Raw genomic sequence first — 19,217 nt, 5'->3', positions numbered from 1 at the left:
CGCAAGAGGGGTAAGGCAATTGTGAAATAACAGAAATTTTTGTAGGATCTACTTCAATGCCCTTATTGGAAATAATGTGGCCTAAAACTATACCTTGCTCAACCATAAAATGACATTTTTCAAAATTTAGAACAAGGTTAGTTTCAGTGCATCTATTCAAAACCTTTTCCAGACTATCCAAACAAATATCAAAAGAGGATCCATATACAGTGAAATCATCCATAAACACCTCTTTGTAATTTTCTAAAAATCACTAAAAATACTAATCATGCACCGCTAGAAGGTACCAGGGGCATTGCACAGGCCGAAAGGCATCCTCCTATAGGCAAAAGTGCCAAAGGGGCAGGTGAATGTGGTTTTTTCCTGATCCTCAGGAGCAATAGTGATTTGCATATAACCAGAAAAACCATCAAGGAAATAGTAGTGAGATTTACCTGCCAGGCATTCAAGCATCTGGTCAATGAATGGCAGGGGAAAATGGTCCTTTTTGGTTACCTGGTTCCGCCTCCTATAGTCGATGCAGACTCTCCAACTGTTCTGCACCCGAGTAGGAATCAGCTCCTCCTTCTCATTTTTTATCACGGTGAGGCCGGTTTTCTTCGGGACTACCTGAACGGGACTCACCCATTAGCTCTCGGAGATAGGATAAATGATTCCAACTTGCAAAAGCTTGGTTACCTCCTTCTTCACTACATCAAGAATCACCGGGTTGAGTCTTCTCTGTGGCTATCTTACAGGTTTAGCCCCATCCTCTAAATTTATCCGATGCATACATGTTGATGGGCTCCATCCTCTAAATTTATCCGATGCATACATGTTGATGGGCTAATACCAGGAATGTCGGCCAGGGTCCAGCCTATAGCCTTCTTATGCTTCTTGAGAACTGATAACAACTTCTCCTCTTGCTCATCAGCAAGGGAGGCAGATATAATTACTGGAAAACTTTTACTATCATCCAAGTAAGCATATTTTAAATTTGATGGCAGAGGCTTCAATTCTGGTGTGGGCGGCTGGATAATGGTAGAAAGAGATGGTTTCTCAGCCTGTACCTCATAAAGTAAGTCAGAGGTATGTGTACTTCCTGAAACATGGTTAGTTCTATCTGACTCTAGAAAATCAATCTCAAGAGGTAAAACATCACCAGACATGTAATTAATATCAATTTCAGATTCACTCTCAGCATCAAATTCATACATATGATCAAGTACAAATGCAAATTCAATGCATGAAGAGTGACAGGCATGCAGATTAGAATGAAGATCAGTCATGTATTCATCAACAATATGGTCAATTATTCCAGCACGAAATACAAAAAGATCTTCATATGGTTGTTTCATAGCATCAAGAATATTAAAATGAACAGTTATATCACCAAACTCCATAGATAGTGTGCCTGCATATACATCTATCTTAGTTCTAGCAGTTTTCATAAAAGGTCTGCCTAGAATGATGGGAACTGATCCTTGAGAAAATCCTTCCTCCATATTCAAAATATAAAAATCAACAGGGAAAATTAGTTCACCAACTCTAACTAAGACATCCTCTATGAAACCAGCAGGATAGGCAACACTTCTATTAGTTAAATGAATTACCACATCAGTTGACTGCAAGGGACCAAGAGCCCGCATTTGGGTTACACCCGAACTGCTTACCCCTATGGTCTACCCCCCAACTTTACGCCACCTGCCATGTGTAACGACCCGCTTCGTCGCTACGGTATCCACACTCTAATATTCGATAATTTCAATTTTTATAAAAAGAACTCCCTTAATTTTTGATTATGAAAATAGAAGTGATTTTGTCACAACATAAATTCATCCAACAACACGCCATTACTTAAGTGAATATGCATAATTACATAGAAACAATAATTCGGTACATGTCATACACATAACGAAAATTAAATATGTTCATATATATATATATATATAAAAAATAAAATTCCAGTTTTACATCTTTAACTCAACAAAATAAAACTTAAAAAACAACTACGGAGGAGTTGATTACAAAACACAACTCTCTCCCAAAATAACGCCAACGTCATCATGTCGGCTCGGCGGCTCCTCACCAGAATCTTACTCCCTACACCCTTCCACTGCCATTCTGCTCCCACGAACAAGGTTCGTGATCATCACAGGTATCAACCACGCGATACAAAATTGCAAGGGTGAGTTTATTATAAAAGAACCAATACCAATTCCAAATAACCATAATTAGCAAGGAACATAGGCAAACATGATAAGCATACACAACAATCATTATTCAACACTCATATCCAACAAATATTCATCATTCACATCCAACAATTACTCATCATCCATCCATGGACCCAATCAAGACTGCACAAAATGATTCTTGAACCTAACTCAACACTCAGATGCAATGTGGTACGTACCAACAACAACCAAATCTCAGGAAATAGCCTAAGCGTGTCCACACGACACTCTCACTTGGGGAATTGTGCTGAGTTTGTCGAGACCACCCGGTTGTGCATGTAACAGCCCCCCTCCCATAGGTGATAAGCCTGGGAGCCCAAAGGTGTTCCCTACCAGGTGACAGCCCCCTAGTACAAAGTACACTTGGCCACAATTACTCTATTTCCTGTGTCGTATGAGCTATGATCACGGCCAAAAGTAAGTGCCAAAGACCATGGACCAATTAAAGTGCCTAAGCATCCCCTCAGAAATGCTTTGATTCTCTAACCACGCTAGTTACCCACGTCTGGGCCATCCGACAAGGTCAGTGCACTCTACCCCCCATGACATACACTTCATACGACGTATGATCGTGGCCAAAAGCTAGTGCCAAAGACCATGGAAGGTCAGTGCACAGTGGCCCCCATGATCATACACAACATCCAACGTATGAACGTGGCCAAAAGCTAGTGCCAAAGACCCTGAAAGGTCAGTGCACAGTGCCCCCCACGAACATACACAACATGAACATGCCAATGCATTTCCAACATCAATCAACAAATCATATTTCCATGTCATTCACAACATAAATATCATCTCATCTCAATGACGTTATCAACAACAACAACAACCTCATTTCATATTCACTTATTCATCAATAATAACAATTCATGTTGACATGGTCTTTATTAACAATGTCATCTCAAATCAATATCATCATAATTGTCATTATCATCACATATCAATTAAAATCCTCAATAGCAACATCAACAACAAATTTCATTTTGCACATATATACATATATATCTTTCATGCCTGAGATTCACACTCACAGGTCTTCAAACAACACAAATCAAACAACCACAACAATATCATTCATCACAATACATATATATATATATATATATATATATATATATATATATATATATATATATATATATATATATATCGCATCCCATTAGTTAAAACGTAATTTTCTTTGAAGAAAAATCAACATGCAACAAGGACAGACAGATATCCTCATAGCTAGATATCCTCTTTGCTTTGGTGATCATGTATTCTTGAGAGTCACTCCGTGGACTGAGGTTGGTCGAGCATTGAAATTCCGAGAACTCACATCTCTCTTTATTGGTCCTTTCCAAATTCTTAAGAAAGTTGGCCCTATGGCATACCAAATTGCACTACCCACGTCTCTTTCTAATCTTCACAATGTCTTTCATGTGTCTCAACTCCATAAGTATATCCGTGATCCATCCCATGTGATTGAATTGGATAATGTACAAGTGAAGGAGAATTTAACATATGAAACATTTTGTGTTTTTGGCTGATTTTCTTCCGAAACGTTGCAAAACTTTATGAATTACATGGCGATGAGTGTTAAGCATCTCAATTTGGTCAGCAAAGGTCTACATGTTGACAAACAATTTTCCATAGACGAAATTAGGGTATGACAGGTTCCTCTCTTTACTTATCTTTTATTGGAGATAAAAGGGAAGTAAAGATAAGACACTAATTTTGTTTGAGTTGAATTTCCACCCGACCGACCAATAGCTCAATCAGGGAAACCGTGATGGCTCCGCATGCTATCGGACTCGGTTGTCTCAGTATAGTAGGGGAAACTTCAGTAGCCTTGATCGATAGACGTTGAGTCTTTCGATGAGGGAAACAGATGACTATGTTTGTCTCTGCATTCCATCGGACTCGCTTGTCTCTAGATAGCAAAGGGAATTGCAACAATCTCAAAAAACAATTAGAAATGGATGACCACCATCGTTCCCGCATACCATTGGACTTGCTTGTCTCTGAATGATAAAGGGACTTTGATAGTCTCGGAACAACGAAAAGCGAGTGACCATTACGGTCTCGCATGCCACCAGACTCGGTTGTCTCTGGATAGTAAAGGTGGAGACTAAAGTAATCTCGGTCGATAGACGTTGAGTCTTCGACGAAAAGAGCAGATGACCACGTTGGTCTCTGCGTGTCATCGGACTTGCTTGTCTCTGGATGACGAAAAGAGAGACTAAAGTAGTCTCGATTGGTAGACGCTGAGTCTTTGACAAAGGGTGCAGACGACCATGTTGGTTTCTACATGTCAATAGGCTTGATTGCCTCTAGTTGACAAAGGTGGCGGATGACCATGATTTGTCTCTACGTGTCAATGGGCTCACTTGCCTTTGGTTGACGAAGGGGAGACTTTAGTAGTCTCGGTTGATAGACATTGAGTCTTCGATGAAAAGGTGAAGATGACCACATTGGTCTCTGCGTGTCAATGGGCTCGCTTGCCTCTGGTTGACGAAGGGGAGAATTTAGTAGTCTCGGTATTTGTTTGCATCCTGGTACTACTTGTTTCTGTGGATGTGAAATCTAACCGGCAAGTGCACTGGGTCATTAGGTAAATAATTAAAACGGTGTGAACCATGTGTCGAACTCAGGGAACTTGTTTTACTTGGCAAAGCATCATTCAGTAAATAGGCATTTGCATAAAGAATTGATTATCACGAACTAAAAACAGAGGTAATTCTATTCTTAAGTAAAAGCAGTAATTGTGAGCAAGTTAGTGTGAAAACGGATATGTAAAAGCATTGGGTCCTTCTACTGAGATACTTGATGTAATTAGGATTTTTCTCTACTTGAAATTATTTTTGTGTTCTATGCTAAAGGCACAAATACCAAACATTGATGTCTCGTGAGTTTGTCCTAATTCAAATTAAACTTTGTTTGTAGATGTCTCTTGTTGAACTTAGCCTAACCAAACAACATTGCAATTACAGCATGATAAAAACTGAATTACCGCACTCCGTGTCCGGTAGTTCGATAACCTAGCCTATCCTATCCAGTTCTAAGGATGCAGTACATTTTCCAATGCTAAAGCTCCTAACCTTACACACAAATGGGTGATCATGCCATAAGCATGCATAACATAAGCACAGATAGAAACATTGAACACATAAAAACAACTTCAAATAGATAGTAATAATATTTACATCAAGTACTCAGCAGAATTTCCCAACAAAGGATTTTAGCCCTCCATTACAGGAGTACCTTTCACAAATAGGAGAAGGGTTTCAGAGAAAATACCAGATTACAAAGCAATGGGGATGTCTCCTCCACCTCTAGGAACCTAGGAATCACTCCTAAACCTAAAATCTACCTAAAAGTTAGGGTCTTTTTCTTCTTTGCTCATTTTTTCCTCTGTTCTTCGTTCAGCACTAGACTCACGCAGTCTATTCAGACCTCCTCCTCATTCTCTGCAATTTAAGCTTAGAAAGGGCTTTTTGTCCACGAAGGCGCACTTAGCACGAGTAAGTGAAATTTAGCTTAGCGCCAACTTCGTGCTAAGCGCAAAAGAGACAATCTTCTCGCTAAACGTGCTAATGACATGCTGAGCACGTGATGACATGGCAGATTCTCTTCAATATTCATCTCACTCGCTAAGCGGCTGATGTCTCACTTAGCGGTTGAGTCTCGCTAAGCGCACGGTCCAGGCTTAGCGAGACATCAGCTTTTGCACCTTCAAAATTTTCTCCTTTTTACCTGGAATTGAAGTGAAATTTTACATTAAATTCATATGGAAAGCTTCTACTGAGCAAATATAAAAACTAAATAAGAAATATTTACAATTCTACCAAAAAGAACCATAAATTAGGAGAAATATATACATTTTGAAAACTTTTCTATACAAAAGTTAGTCGTAAAAGACGACTAACAACGTTCCTTCACTAAAATGCACACATGTTTTCGCAAAGAAACAAACATCCAACCTATTAGAGCCACATACATTTTTGAAGAAAAAACAATGTGTCCATTGGGGAAGGAAAGCATGCTGATAGAATTTTCTCATAACCGTAAATGAGATTTAGGATATTAGCATTTTGTTTCTAAACGAGCATTAAGAAGAAACACTGGGTCCAATTGAAAAAAGAAGAAAATCACTCAAAATGTATAAATCTCACACGAGCAAGTGTTTCATCCTAATTCTGAACCATAGATATGTCATGACTTGACTTTGCAAATCATTTCCTATCAAATCAAAGATAACATGCGCAATCATGGATCAATTGGACTTGTTTGGGAAAATGTCTTTGGTGGGAAACTTGGCTCTGGGTATTTTGGCCTTTTCCTTTTCTGTTTTTGTTTAACGCGGGGCAAAAGAGTCACCAGCGCAAAAGATTTTGGTTGGTAATCAAGAAGGGGACCACTTCATGTGTCGCAAACCATGGTTTCCTTTCTTTTCTTTCTTGATTGTGACAGTCCTGTATGTTTATTCATACATTGTCGGGTCCAAACACCTTTCTATATATTTTCTTTTGTTTTCTTCCGATCTTGATCGGGAATTTTCTTTTTCTTTTGCTTTCTTCCGATCTTTGACTGGGAACTTTCTTTTTCTGTTGCTTTCTTCCGATCTTTGACCGGAGACTTTCTTTTCCTTTCGCTTTTGAAGCACATTTGAAGCTTAACAGTGAACGGATCTTCTCTCTAGGGAGATCCTTTTGTTCCTTCTTCCAAGGGCAAGGGTAATAATTCTTATCTTAGGTCAAGGTTTATGGCCGATGAGCTGAGGTTTTGGCTCAAAAGACTTGTAGAGGGCCGGACATGATGTATGTAAGGGATATGTGTTCGGTAAGCGGTTCAGGGATAAGGGAATGCCCCATATTATTTCCATGATACCCATGTGGACACTCAAACATCAAGTTTGTAGTAATGTGAGACTAAGGCTTAGGATTCATTTTTCCCATTTAAATCAACCTAGTGTTTCCAGAAGATGTTTTTTTATCAATTTATGCATTCATCTGAGTCTGTTTAGGCATTCGGGAAAACTTCCACAGCATTCACCCTTCAGGTGTACACATATATTTTTTTTTCAAAAATATGCTTGTGTTCTGACTGGTGAAAATTTTCCAAAGAAAAACTAGCAGTTATTACTTTGCAAAAGCGTGTTGGCCTTTCTTTTTCTTTTGGTTATTATTTTTCTTTGTTTGTTTTTTTTAGCTATTTTTTTCAATCAAGTCCCTTAGGCAAAAGGATTAGAAACGATTTGTAAATCGGGCACAGTTGGTATCCGAACTTACATTTTATTGAAAAAAGGTGTGCGACTAAAAGTACACAAGACCTAAATTTTTGGCATTTTAGACAAACCATCGCAAGTAAATACGATGACATGCTAGAAGCGGTAAAATTACTCACAATGAGCGACTGATAACCGAAAGTGATAACGACATGTTCAGTTTAAACATAATGGACATAATAACTAGTAGCAAATAATGTCAAACCACATGGAAATAACAAAATAAACAACAGCAATAACATCACATCGCACGGAAACCACATAATAACCAAAAGCAATAATGTCAAATCCTATGGAAATAACAAAATAAACAATAGCAATAACGTCACATCGCACGAAAATCGAAAAATAACCAAAAGCAATAATGTCAAATCCTATGGAAATAACAAAATAAACAACAATAATGTAGAAAGGAAGTCCAATCACAAGTTTGGTGATCCAGTCGTCCCTGCCCTTCTCAGAGGAGGAAGTCTATCATGTCAGCCATGTCCTAATCATCCTGGGCTTCGTCCCCAACTCCAGAGGACCCGCAGGCCTCACCTCTGCCTGAAAGTCAGGCCAATCCCCAAGCCATCCTACCATAGCCTTAAACAGCTCTGGAGTAGGCCATGTGTAAGGGATAAAATCCCAACCCTGTTGGCGTAGCCTACAGTTTGCAGGAATGGCACCTACGAGACACCCTAGGGCCTTCTCTTGCATCTCTGGCCCAATCTTCTTGGATTCTTCTATCGAATGCCCTTGGGGGGTAGGATTGCATCATTCCATCCCCCTTGAAACGGATTTGACCTCAAATCCAGAGGTTCATGAAACTCATGAATTCTTTCCTCAACACCTGTAAAAAGAATAAAAACATATGTATTAGTGATGTTGGGTATGTTAGAGTACGGTAAGGACTGAAAACCCCTTTCCTGGCCATCTTCCCATAAGAGAATATAGTTCCTCACCAACTCAATGAGTGGTGCTACAAGTATAGAAAAATATGGGACAAACCATTTGTAAAAGTTTGTTAAGATATTGAAGCCCCAAATTTCCCTTATACTTGGTGGAGTAGGCCACTCAGGAATGACCTTTATTCTCTTAAGGTCCATGGGAAGCCCTTGATCACTATTTAAAAATTTAAGGAAAGTAATGGAATAAAACATACCTTTTTCTTTATTTTCATGTTGATTATTCATACAAAAAATTACGACAAACCGAAGGTGTCTCACATGAGCACCTAGGTTTGCATTGAAACAAAAAATAAGAACAAACCTACCTAATGAGTCCCTATGTACACAAATCGTGAAGATGTTGGGTGCATGAGTGATTTTACAAAAGATTGTTGCACCACTCAACACATTCATCATACCCCCTATCATAGGGATTTGGTGCCTAATAATACCTATTTTAGGCACCAACAAAGTACAAGGATTTAAGCTCTTGCGAATCAAACCCTCATCCAACAACTCCTTTACTTAAGGAGTAACCTCAAGCTCAAGAGGTATGGTGGTTCTAAAGGATGTTTCCCTTGATAGGGGAAGGTAGAAAGATTGTTTAAGAAGGAGTGCTCTTTTAATATCACCTTTTGTTGCAAAATGATTTTCCTTCTTAACAATCTTCTTGGAGGAATCCTTTTCCTCCTTTTCCTTCCCCTTAGCCTTTGAAGACAAGACCTTACTAGCCTTCTTTTTCTTTTGTTTTTCTAGTTTTTCTTCCTCATCCCTCTTATCTTTCGTAGTTAGTTGATCTTTGGCCACTTGTGAAGGTTTTTGAGCATGCAACACAAATTTAGTGCCAAGATGGGTGAGGGTAATTTCATTAGTTAGGCCATTGTAAATGATCTTCCGATCAAATTGCCATGGCCTTCCTGAAAGAATATGTCCTGCCTCCATGGGAACTATATCACAATTAACTTCATCCTTATATGTCCCAATGGAGAAAGGTACCTTCACTTGTTGGTCAACTATCATTGCCCCTTGCTCATTGAGCCATTGAAGTTTATAAGGTTTTGGGTGGGGAATGGTAGTGAGGTTCAACTTGGAAACTAATCTTGTGCTACAAAAATTGCAACAAGATCCACTATCCAAAATGAGAGAACAAGTTTTATCTAGAATTTTGCATCTTTTATGAAAGATGTTTTCTATTTGGGATTAAGATAGATCACAAGATTGACCTCCAAGGAGCCTTCTAACCATTAAGAGGTCACCTTCTTCATGGGGGTAGACTTCCTCACTAGACTCTTCTATAGACAAAGAATCAAGCCACGCCGATGTTTTGATGATGCCAAAAGATCACATGCGTCTCAAATATTTATTCAAGACAAAGCAATGATAGATATACAAGATAAATGATCAAGACAGTCTATAGAGTCTTAGAAAAGGGTATATTAAATAGGAAGGGAATTCCAATTGAAGTAGCAAAAGGTTTGGCCAAGAATTTTAAGTTAAAAAGTCTTTTTCAACTAATTTACTCTCTGGTAATCGATTACCAGAGGATGTAATCGATTACCAGTGGCCAAAACTGATTTGCAACAGCTATTAAAATTTGAATTCAAAATTTGCACTGTGTAATCGATTACACATATATGGTAATCGATTACCAGTAGTTTCTGAACGTTTTAATTCAAATTTTAAAGCGTGTAATCGATTACACACATTTTGTAATTGATTACCAGAGGAGTTTTTCAGAAAACATTCTCAACAGTCACATCTTTTTGTGTGGTTCTTGAATGGCTATTATAGGCCTATATATATGTGACTTGAGACACGATTTTGTCAAGAGTTTTTCAGAACAAAATAGGTCTTATCCTCTTATAAAGCAAAATTGTTTTATCCTCTTACAAATTCCTTGGCCAAATTACTTGTGATTCAATAAGGAATTATTTGAGTGCTCAAATTGTTCAATCTATCTCTTTCAAGAGAGATTTCTTCTTTTCTTCTTCTTCATTCTGAAAAGGGATTAAGAGACCGAGGGTCTCTTGTTGTGAAAGAATTCTAAACACAAAGGAAGGGTTGTCCTTGTGTGTTTAGAACTTGTAAAAGGAATTTATAAGATAGTGGAACTCTCATGCGAGTTGCTTGGGGACTGGACGTAGGCACAAGGGTGTGGCCGAACCAGTATAAATCTGAGTTTGCATTTTCTCTTCCCTTAAACTCCTTTATTTATTATTGTTTTATATTCATATTCAAATTGTTCTATTTGAATCAATATTTAAGAAATTCATTATTAAGGGAATTTATAACTTGAATAGAAAGTGAAATAGAATTTTAATTGGGGAAATAAGTTGTGATATCTTAATTCAACCCCCCCCCCCTTCTTAAGATATCAGAGGCCACTTGTCCAACAAGTGGTATCAGAGCTTCATTCTTGTATAAAGTTTAGAAGCTTCAAGAATTATGGCCTCATCAAACTATTTGTTTCCCGAGGGAAATTCTATAAACAGACCTCCCATCTTTAATGGAGTGGGTTACCACTACTGGAAAACCCGCATGCAAATCTTCATAGAGGCAATAGATTTAAATATTTGGGAAGCCATAGAACAAGGACCTTATGTTCCCTCTATAATAGCCGGAAGTGCAACAATAGAAAAACCTAGAGCAGATTGGACTGAGAAAGAAAGAAGATTAGTACAATATAATTTAAAGGCCAAAAATATTATTACATATAGCTTAGGAATAGATGAATACTTTAGGGTTTCAAATTGTAAAAGTGCTAAGGATATGTGGGATACACTACAAGTAACACATGAAGGCACAACAGATGTTAAAAGATCTAGGATAAACACTTTGACTCGTGAATATGAACTTTTTAGGATGAATGTAAATGAAAGTATACAAGACATGCAAAAGAGGTTCACACACATAGTTAATCATCTTGCATCTCTAGGAAAAACTTTTCAAAATGAAGATCTAGTAAATAAAGTCTTAAGATGTCTTAATAGAGAATGGCAACCAAAGGTAACAGCCATCACAGAATCTCAAGATCTATCTAGTATGTCTCTTGCTACATTATTTGGAAAATGCAGGAGCATGAAATGGAATTACTAAGATTAAATCAGCATGAAGAAACTGATAAGAAGAAGAAGGGAATCGCTCTTAAAGCCTCATCTGCAATCGAAGAAGACAGTGATAAAGAAGATTCAATTGACTTGGATAATGATGAAGATATTAGTCTGTTTGTAAAAAGATTCAACAAGTTCCTGAGAATCAGAGGAAATCAAAAGTGACCCAATTTCAAACCTAAAAGAAGTACAGAAACTTCATCCTCTACACTAAAATGCTTTGAGTGCAATCAACCTGGACATCTGAGGGTTGATTGTCCCATCTTCAAGAAAAAGATGGAGAAGTCTGAAAAGAAAAATATTAATGAAAAGAAATTGAAGAAAGCATACATTACATGGGATGAAAACGATATGGAATCTTCTGAAGATTCAGAAAATGAAGAAATAAACCTCTGCCTTATGGCAAAAAGTTATGAAAGTGATGAAGAGGTAACATCTTCAAACAATTTATCTATTTCTTTTGATGAATTGCAAGATGCATTTGCTGATTTGCATAAAGAGTCAATTAAACTTGCAAAGTTAGTTTCATCTTCAAAGAAAACAATTTCAAATTTAGAAAATGAAATTTCAAAATTAAACAAAGAATTAGATCATCTTAGAAATGAAGTCTCAATTTCTAAACCAAATGAAAAAGTTCACATTTCTACTATTTCTGATAAGAGAATGTCAGATTCTTGCAGTTGTTGTGAAAAGTATGAAAAAGAAATCAAAGAGTTGAAAAACTCTCTTGCAAAATTCTGTTATAGTAAAAATAATTTAGATGTCATATTAGGAAAACAAAGACATGTCTCCAATAAGGATGGATTAGGATATAAATCTGAAAAACAACAAAAATTTCATAAAAACTTCTCTACTTCCACACAAAAATATAATTCAAGTTCTATCACATGTTTTTACTGTGGAAGAAAAGGGCATGGCACATCTACATGCTACTTTAGAAGAAATTGTAACAATATTAAAATGATTTGGGTCCCAAAAGGATCCTTTATTCATACTAACACACAAGGACCCAATAAAGTTTGGGTACCTAAGTTACAACCTTGATTTTGTAGGAACCCTTGAGGAAAAAGTGGTACATAGATAGCGGTTGCTCAAAACATATGACGGGAGACAAATCAAAATTCACACATATATCTCCCAAGAAAAGCGGACATGTAACTTATGGTGACAACAACAAAGGTAGAATTCTTGGAGTTGGAAAAATAGGTACAAATGCTTCAACCTCCATTGAAAATGTTCTACTTGTTGAAGGTCTTAAACACAGTCTGCTTAGTGTGAGTCAATTATGTGATAAAGGCTATCTGGTATCATTTGATTCTCAAAAGTGTGTCATTGAACATAAACATGATACGAATATAAAGCATATAGGGTTTAGAGTCAACAATGTTTACATGATAGACTTAAGTCAAAAACTAGATAATAATCAATGTTTTCTTAGTAAAGATGATGATCCATGGTTGTGGCATAAATGGATTGCACATATAAACATGGAACACTTAAATAGATTAATATTAAAAGATTTAGTTGTTGGTTTACCAAAACTAAGATTTGAAAAAGATAGGCTATGTGATGCATGCCAAAAGGGAAAACAAACTAGAGTTTCTTTCAAATCTAAAAACATTGTTTCAACTACTCAACCCTTACAATTACTTCATATGGATTTGTTTGGTCCTTCCAGAATCATGAGTTTTGGAGGAAGTTACTATGCTCTTGTTATAGTTGATGATTATTCTAGATACACATGGACTCTTTTTATCACTCATAAGAATGATGCATTTCAAGCATTTAGAAAACTTGCAAAAATCATTCAAAATAAGAAAAATCTCAAGATTATATCTATTAGGAGTGATCATGGGGGTGAGTTTGAAAATAAAGAATTTGAATTATTTTGTGATAAGCATGGGATTGAGCATAACTTTTCTGCACCAAGAACCCCTCAACAAAATGGTGTTGTTGAAAGGAAAAATAGATCTTTGGAAGAGATTGCTAGAACTTTATTAAATGATACTCCTCTTCCAAAATACTTTTGGGCTGAAGCCGTTAACACTGCATGCTACACTTTAAATAGGGCTTTAATAAGACCCATTTTAAAGAAAACTCCATATGAGTTGTTCAATGGCAGAAAACCAAACATCTCACATCTTCATATTTTTGGTTGTAAATGTTTTGTATTGAATAATGGAAAAGATAACTTAGGAAAATTTGATGCTAAGTCAGATGAAGGTATTTTCCTTGGATATTCTCTGCATAGTAAAGCCTATAGAATATATAATAAAAGAACAATGACAATTGAAGAATCTATACATGTTTCCTTTGATGAGTCTAATGCCATTCTTCCAAGGAAGGATTTTTTAGATGATATTTCAGATTCCTTAGAAGATACACATATTCATGGAAATGACTCTAAAGAAAAAGATGAAGGAAGCAATAAGGATTCTCAAGATAATGGGGCTAGAGGAAATAATGAACTTCCAAGAGAATGGAAAGCCTCAAGAGATCATCCCCTCGACAACATTATTGGTGATATATCAAAAGGGGTAACAACTAGACATTCTCTTAAAGATTTATGCAATAATATGGCTTTTGTATCTATGATTGAACCTAAAAATATTAAAGAAGCCATAGTAGATGATAATTGGATAATTGCCATGCAAGAAGAACTTAATCAATTTGAAAGAAATAATGTGTGGAAACTAGTAGAAAAACCTGAAAATTATCCTGTCATAGGAACAAAATGGGTTTTTAGAAATAAATTAGATGAACATGGCATAATTATTAGAAATAAGGCTAGGTTAGTAGAAAAAAGGTATAATCAAGAAGAGGGAATAGACTATGAAGAAGCATATGCTCCAGTTGCAAGATTAGAAGCCATTAGAATGCTCTTAGCATATGCATCCATAATAAATTTTAAACTCTATCAAATGGATGTTAAAAGTGATTTTCTAAATGGTTTAATTCAAGAAGAAGTATATGTTGAACAACCCCAGGCTTTGAAATCCCGGATAAACCAAATCATGTTTATAAATTGCAAAAGGCTCTTTATGGTTTGAAACAAGCCCCTAGGGCGTGGTATGAACGTTTAAGTAATTTTCTCCTAGAAAAAGAATTTTCTAGAGGAAAAGTGGATACCACATTATTCATAAAGAGAAAGCATAATGATATTTTGTTGGTTCAAATATATGTTGATGATATAATTTTTGGATCCACTAATGATTCATTGTGCAAGGAGTTTTCCCTTGATATGCAAAGTGAATTTGAAATGTCAATGATGGGAGAACTAAAGTACTTCCTGCGATTACAAATCAAGCAAACTCAAGAAGGTATATTCATCAATCAATCCAAGTACTGCAAGGAATTGATCAAAAGATTTGGGATGGAAAGTGCAAAACACATGGCTACACCAATGAGCACTAGTTGTTACTTAGATAAAGATGAATCTGGTCAATCTATAGACATGAAACAGTATCGAGGTATGATCGGATCTCTTCTCTATTTATCTGCTAGTAGACCTGATACTATGTTTAGTGTATGCATGTGTGCTAGGTTTCAATCCAACCCCAAACAATCACATTTGAGTGCAGTTAAGAGAATCATGAGATATCTATTAGGTACAATAAATTTAGGATTATGGTATCCTAAGAACTCAACATGTAACTTAATAGGATATTCTGATTCTGACTTTGCCGGATCTAAAACTGATAGAAAAAGCACAAGTGGAACTTGTCAATTCATTGGATCCGCTCTTGTCTCATGGCATAGTAAGAAACAAAACAGTGTTGCCTTATCCACTGCTGAAGCAGAATATATTTATGCCGGCAGTTGTTGTGCACAGATTTTATGGATGAAGCAACAATTATCTGACTATGGTATCCTTCTTGATCGTATACCTATTAGGTGTAATAATACTAGTGCCATAAATCTATCGAAAAACCCTGTTCAACACTCTAGAACCAAACATATAGAAATTAGGCACCATTTTCTTAGAGATCATGTCCTAAAGGGAGATTGTATATTAGAGTTTGTTGATACAAAGAATCAGCTTGCTGATATCTTTACAAAACCTCTCCCAAAAGAAATATTCTTTTCAATAAGAAGAGAATTAGGCCTTTTAGACCTTAGTGATTTGAATAGGTAATTTTTTTTATGAATGATTGATTGTGTTTTGATTAAGTATGACGCTTGTTTTGTTCAATTTAGTTTACTTTTCTTGTTAGTATAATTAACTCTTAAGATAGTATAAGTTTTTAGACTTAGAAATAAGTTTTCTTTTAGGAAAAGGCTATTTTTTGTTCTGGTAATCGATTACATGAATATTGTAATCGATTACACTAGAACAGATGGCCTGTAATCGATTACGGTATTCATGTAATCGATTACCAGTAGGTTGCCTCCTCCTGTAATCGATTACCATTACTTGTAATCGATTACCACGCGTCCTGCTCTATAAATATCACGTTTTCAGAAACCCCTGCGCAACCCCTTCCTCCTTGCGACGTTCCTCCATTCCCAAACCTCCAAACCTTCCTATCTCACTCATTTCTTCATCAAATCAACTCCCGTAAATTGCAATCTTCTTTTTTTTTCATTTTTCTTTTGATTTCACCAATTGAAATCTGCAAAAACTCCTTCAAATGGCAGAATTGTCAAAGAAACGTAAGGGTTCATCCGTCTCCGCTTCGGCTTCAAGAGCTCATCGTTCTGGAGCCACTAGCGCATCCACAGCACCAATTCCACCCTCATTTTCCTCTTCCACATTGTTTTCTTCTGAAGAACAGCAGAAACGGTATTCAAATATTTTCTCATCTCGTTCCATTATCGACCCTAAGTTCATTGATATGGAATTCTTTTCTAATGAAACCTTTGATTGCATTCAAGCATTTCATAATTTAGGTCTCATACCTTTCATGTCATTACAGTTGCCTATTTATCCTGAATTGGTTAAAGCCTTTTATTGTAATCTTGAAATTCAGGACAACACCTTAATTTCTGAGGTTTTTGGGATAAAAATGGTCATTGACCAATCCCTTTTTCATGACTTAACCCAATTGTCCAGTGACGGTGTACCATTTGAAGGTACCCTGAATGACGATTGGAAGTTTGATTTTTCTGCACATGATGCCCGCCAGTTGGTTTGCACCAATAATGCGGATATGACCAGACGCCTTCTTGCCGGCTCATTGGCTTTTGAAAGCCACATCCTTCATTATCTGATTGTGGGGATTTTTCTTCCACGATCTTCCAATCTTGCCCAGGTTTCTGAGGAAGATCTTGTTATCATGTGGGCCTTTCATACCGGCCGTCAACTTGACTGGGCACATCTTGTAAGATATCGCATGCATAAGGCATTGCGATTAAATGCACCTTTGCCGTATCCACAGCTTGTCACTCTCTTTTTTTGCCATTTTCAAATTCCTCTTGATTCTGAACCTTATGTTCCAATCAAGAGATCTTTTTTAATTGGTGCTGCTGCGATTGCTTCTTTTGGTTACCGCAAAGAGCGTGATGGCTCTTGGGTCAAAAAGGGCACTCAACCCGCTGATGAAGAAGGCAACCTCCCAGATGAAGATAATTCCACTCTTCTTCGAAGGCTTATGGACAAGTTTGATGGACTTCAGACTTTTGTTGGTGACAAGTTTGATACCATGGAATTGCAAGTCGACATGCGGTTCAATGCCATGGAATCAAGGATCACCAAAGTTGAAGAAGATGTCTCCTTCATCCGTACTTGCTTTGATCCACCACCACTGCCTCCATCATCATCTTAGCTTAAGTATTATGATTAAGTATTATTAGTAATTAAGTATTATTAGTACTTTGATTTATCGCCGTGTATTTGGACTTTTATTGCTTAGCTTATCGTACTCTTGCACTTATATTATATTTCTTGACTTTGCTTTGGTTGGTTATGACAATGTCTGGATTTATTTTGGTTTATTGTTTGGCTCTGTATGGATATTGATTATGTTGTTTAGTTCTTTTTGATGTTGCCAAAGGGGGAGAGAATTTGAGAGAACTTGGGTTAGAAATCAATTATCAAGTAAAGTTAGGCATACATGCCAAAAGATAGGGGGAGTAAGGGTTGTGTGAACGTGATATCATCTTGTATATAGTTTGTCTTGATTTCAGGGATTGTCATCATCAAAAAGGGGGAGATTGTAGACAAAGAATCAAGCCGCGCCGATGTTTTGATGATGCCAAAAGATCACATGCATCTCAAAGATTTATTCAAGACAAAGCAATGGAAGATATACAAGATAAATGATCAAGACAGTCTATAGAGTCTTAGAAAAGGGTATATTAAATAGGAAGGGAATTCCAATTGAAGTAGCAAAAGGTTTGGCCAAGAATTTTAAGTTAAAAAGTCTTTTTCAACAAATTTACTCTCTGGTAATCGATTACCAGAGGATGTAATCGATTACCAGTGGCCAAAACTGATTTACAACAGCTATTAAAATTTGAATTCAAAATTTGCACTGTGTAATCGATTACACATATATGGTAATCGATTACCAGTAGTTTCTGAACGTTTTAATTCAAATTTTAAAGCGTGTAATCGATTACACACATATTGTAATCGATTACCAGAGGAGTTTTTCAGAAAACATTCTCAACAGTCACATCTTTTTGTGTGGTTCTGGAATGGCTATCATAGGCCTATATATATGTGACTTGAGACACGATTTTGTCAAGAGTTTTTCAGAACAAAAAAGGTCTTATCCTCTTATAAAGCAAAATCGTTTTATCCTCTTACAAATTCCTTGGCCAAATTACTTGTGATTCAATAAGGAATTATTTGAGTGCTCAAATTGTTCAATCTGTCTCTTTCAAGAGAGATTTCTTCTTTTCTTCTTCTTCATTCTGAAAAGGGATTAAGAGACCGAGGGTCTCTTGTTGTGAAAGAATTCTAAACACAAAGGAAGGGTTGTCCTTGTGTGTTTAGAACTTGTAAAAGGAATTTACAAGATAGTGGAACTCTCAAGCGGGTTGCTTGGGGACTGGACGTAGGCACAAGGGTGTGGCCGAACCAGTATAAGTCTGAGTTTGCATTTTCTCTTCCCTTAAACTCCTTTATTTATTATTGTTTTATATTCATATTCAAATTGTTCTATTTGAATCAATATTTAAGAAATTCATTATTAAGGGAATTTATAACTTGAATAGAAAGTGAAATAGAATTTTAATTGGGGAAATAAGTTGTGATATCTTAATTCAACCCCCCCCCCTTCTTAGGATATCTGAGGCCACTTGTCCAACATCTTCACCCCTTACTTCATCTTCACTTCCACTAGAGGAAGGGCAAGAAGTAGTATGTCTTGACCCCTCATGGTCATTGTTTTCTTTGTGGGGCATTGAGAGGCAATGTGACCTCTCCAGAGACATTTGAAGCATTTAATGTTGCTAGTCCTTTCTTGGGAACTAGTCTTAGGGGTGTATTTCTCTATGGTCTCACCCTTATCTTCCTTTGGTTTTGAGGTGCAGCCCCCAAAATTCCATGGACTTGGTCCTTCCTTGGATAAGAGTGAGAGCCATAAGATTTTGAAGAAGGCTTTCTTTTAAGTTGTTGCTCCACTCTTATACAAAGTTGGACTAGCTCATCTAGGTCCCTATATGGAAGGAGTTCAACCTTGTCCCTCACTTCCATATTAAGCCCACTAAGGAACCTAGCTATGCTTGTTCTTTCCTCCTCCCTAAGTCC

Source organism: Glycine max, chromosome 19 (assembly GCF_000004515.6).
Source record: "Glycine max cultivar Williams 82 chromosome 19, Glycine_max_v4.0, whole genome shotgun sequence".
NCBI classification, from domain to species: Eukaryota; Viridiplantae; Streptophyta; class Magnoliopsida; order Fabales; family Fabaceae; genus Glycine; species Glycine max.
The sequence above is the reverse complement of the archived record's forward strand: the minus strand, read 5'-3'. Positions refer to the sequence as shown.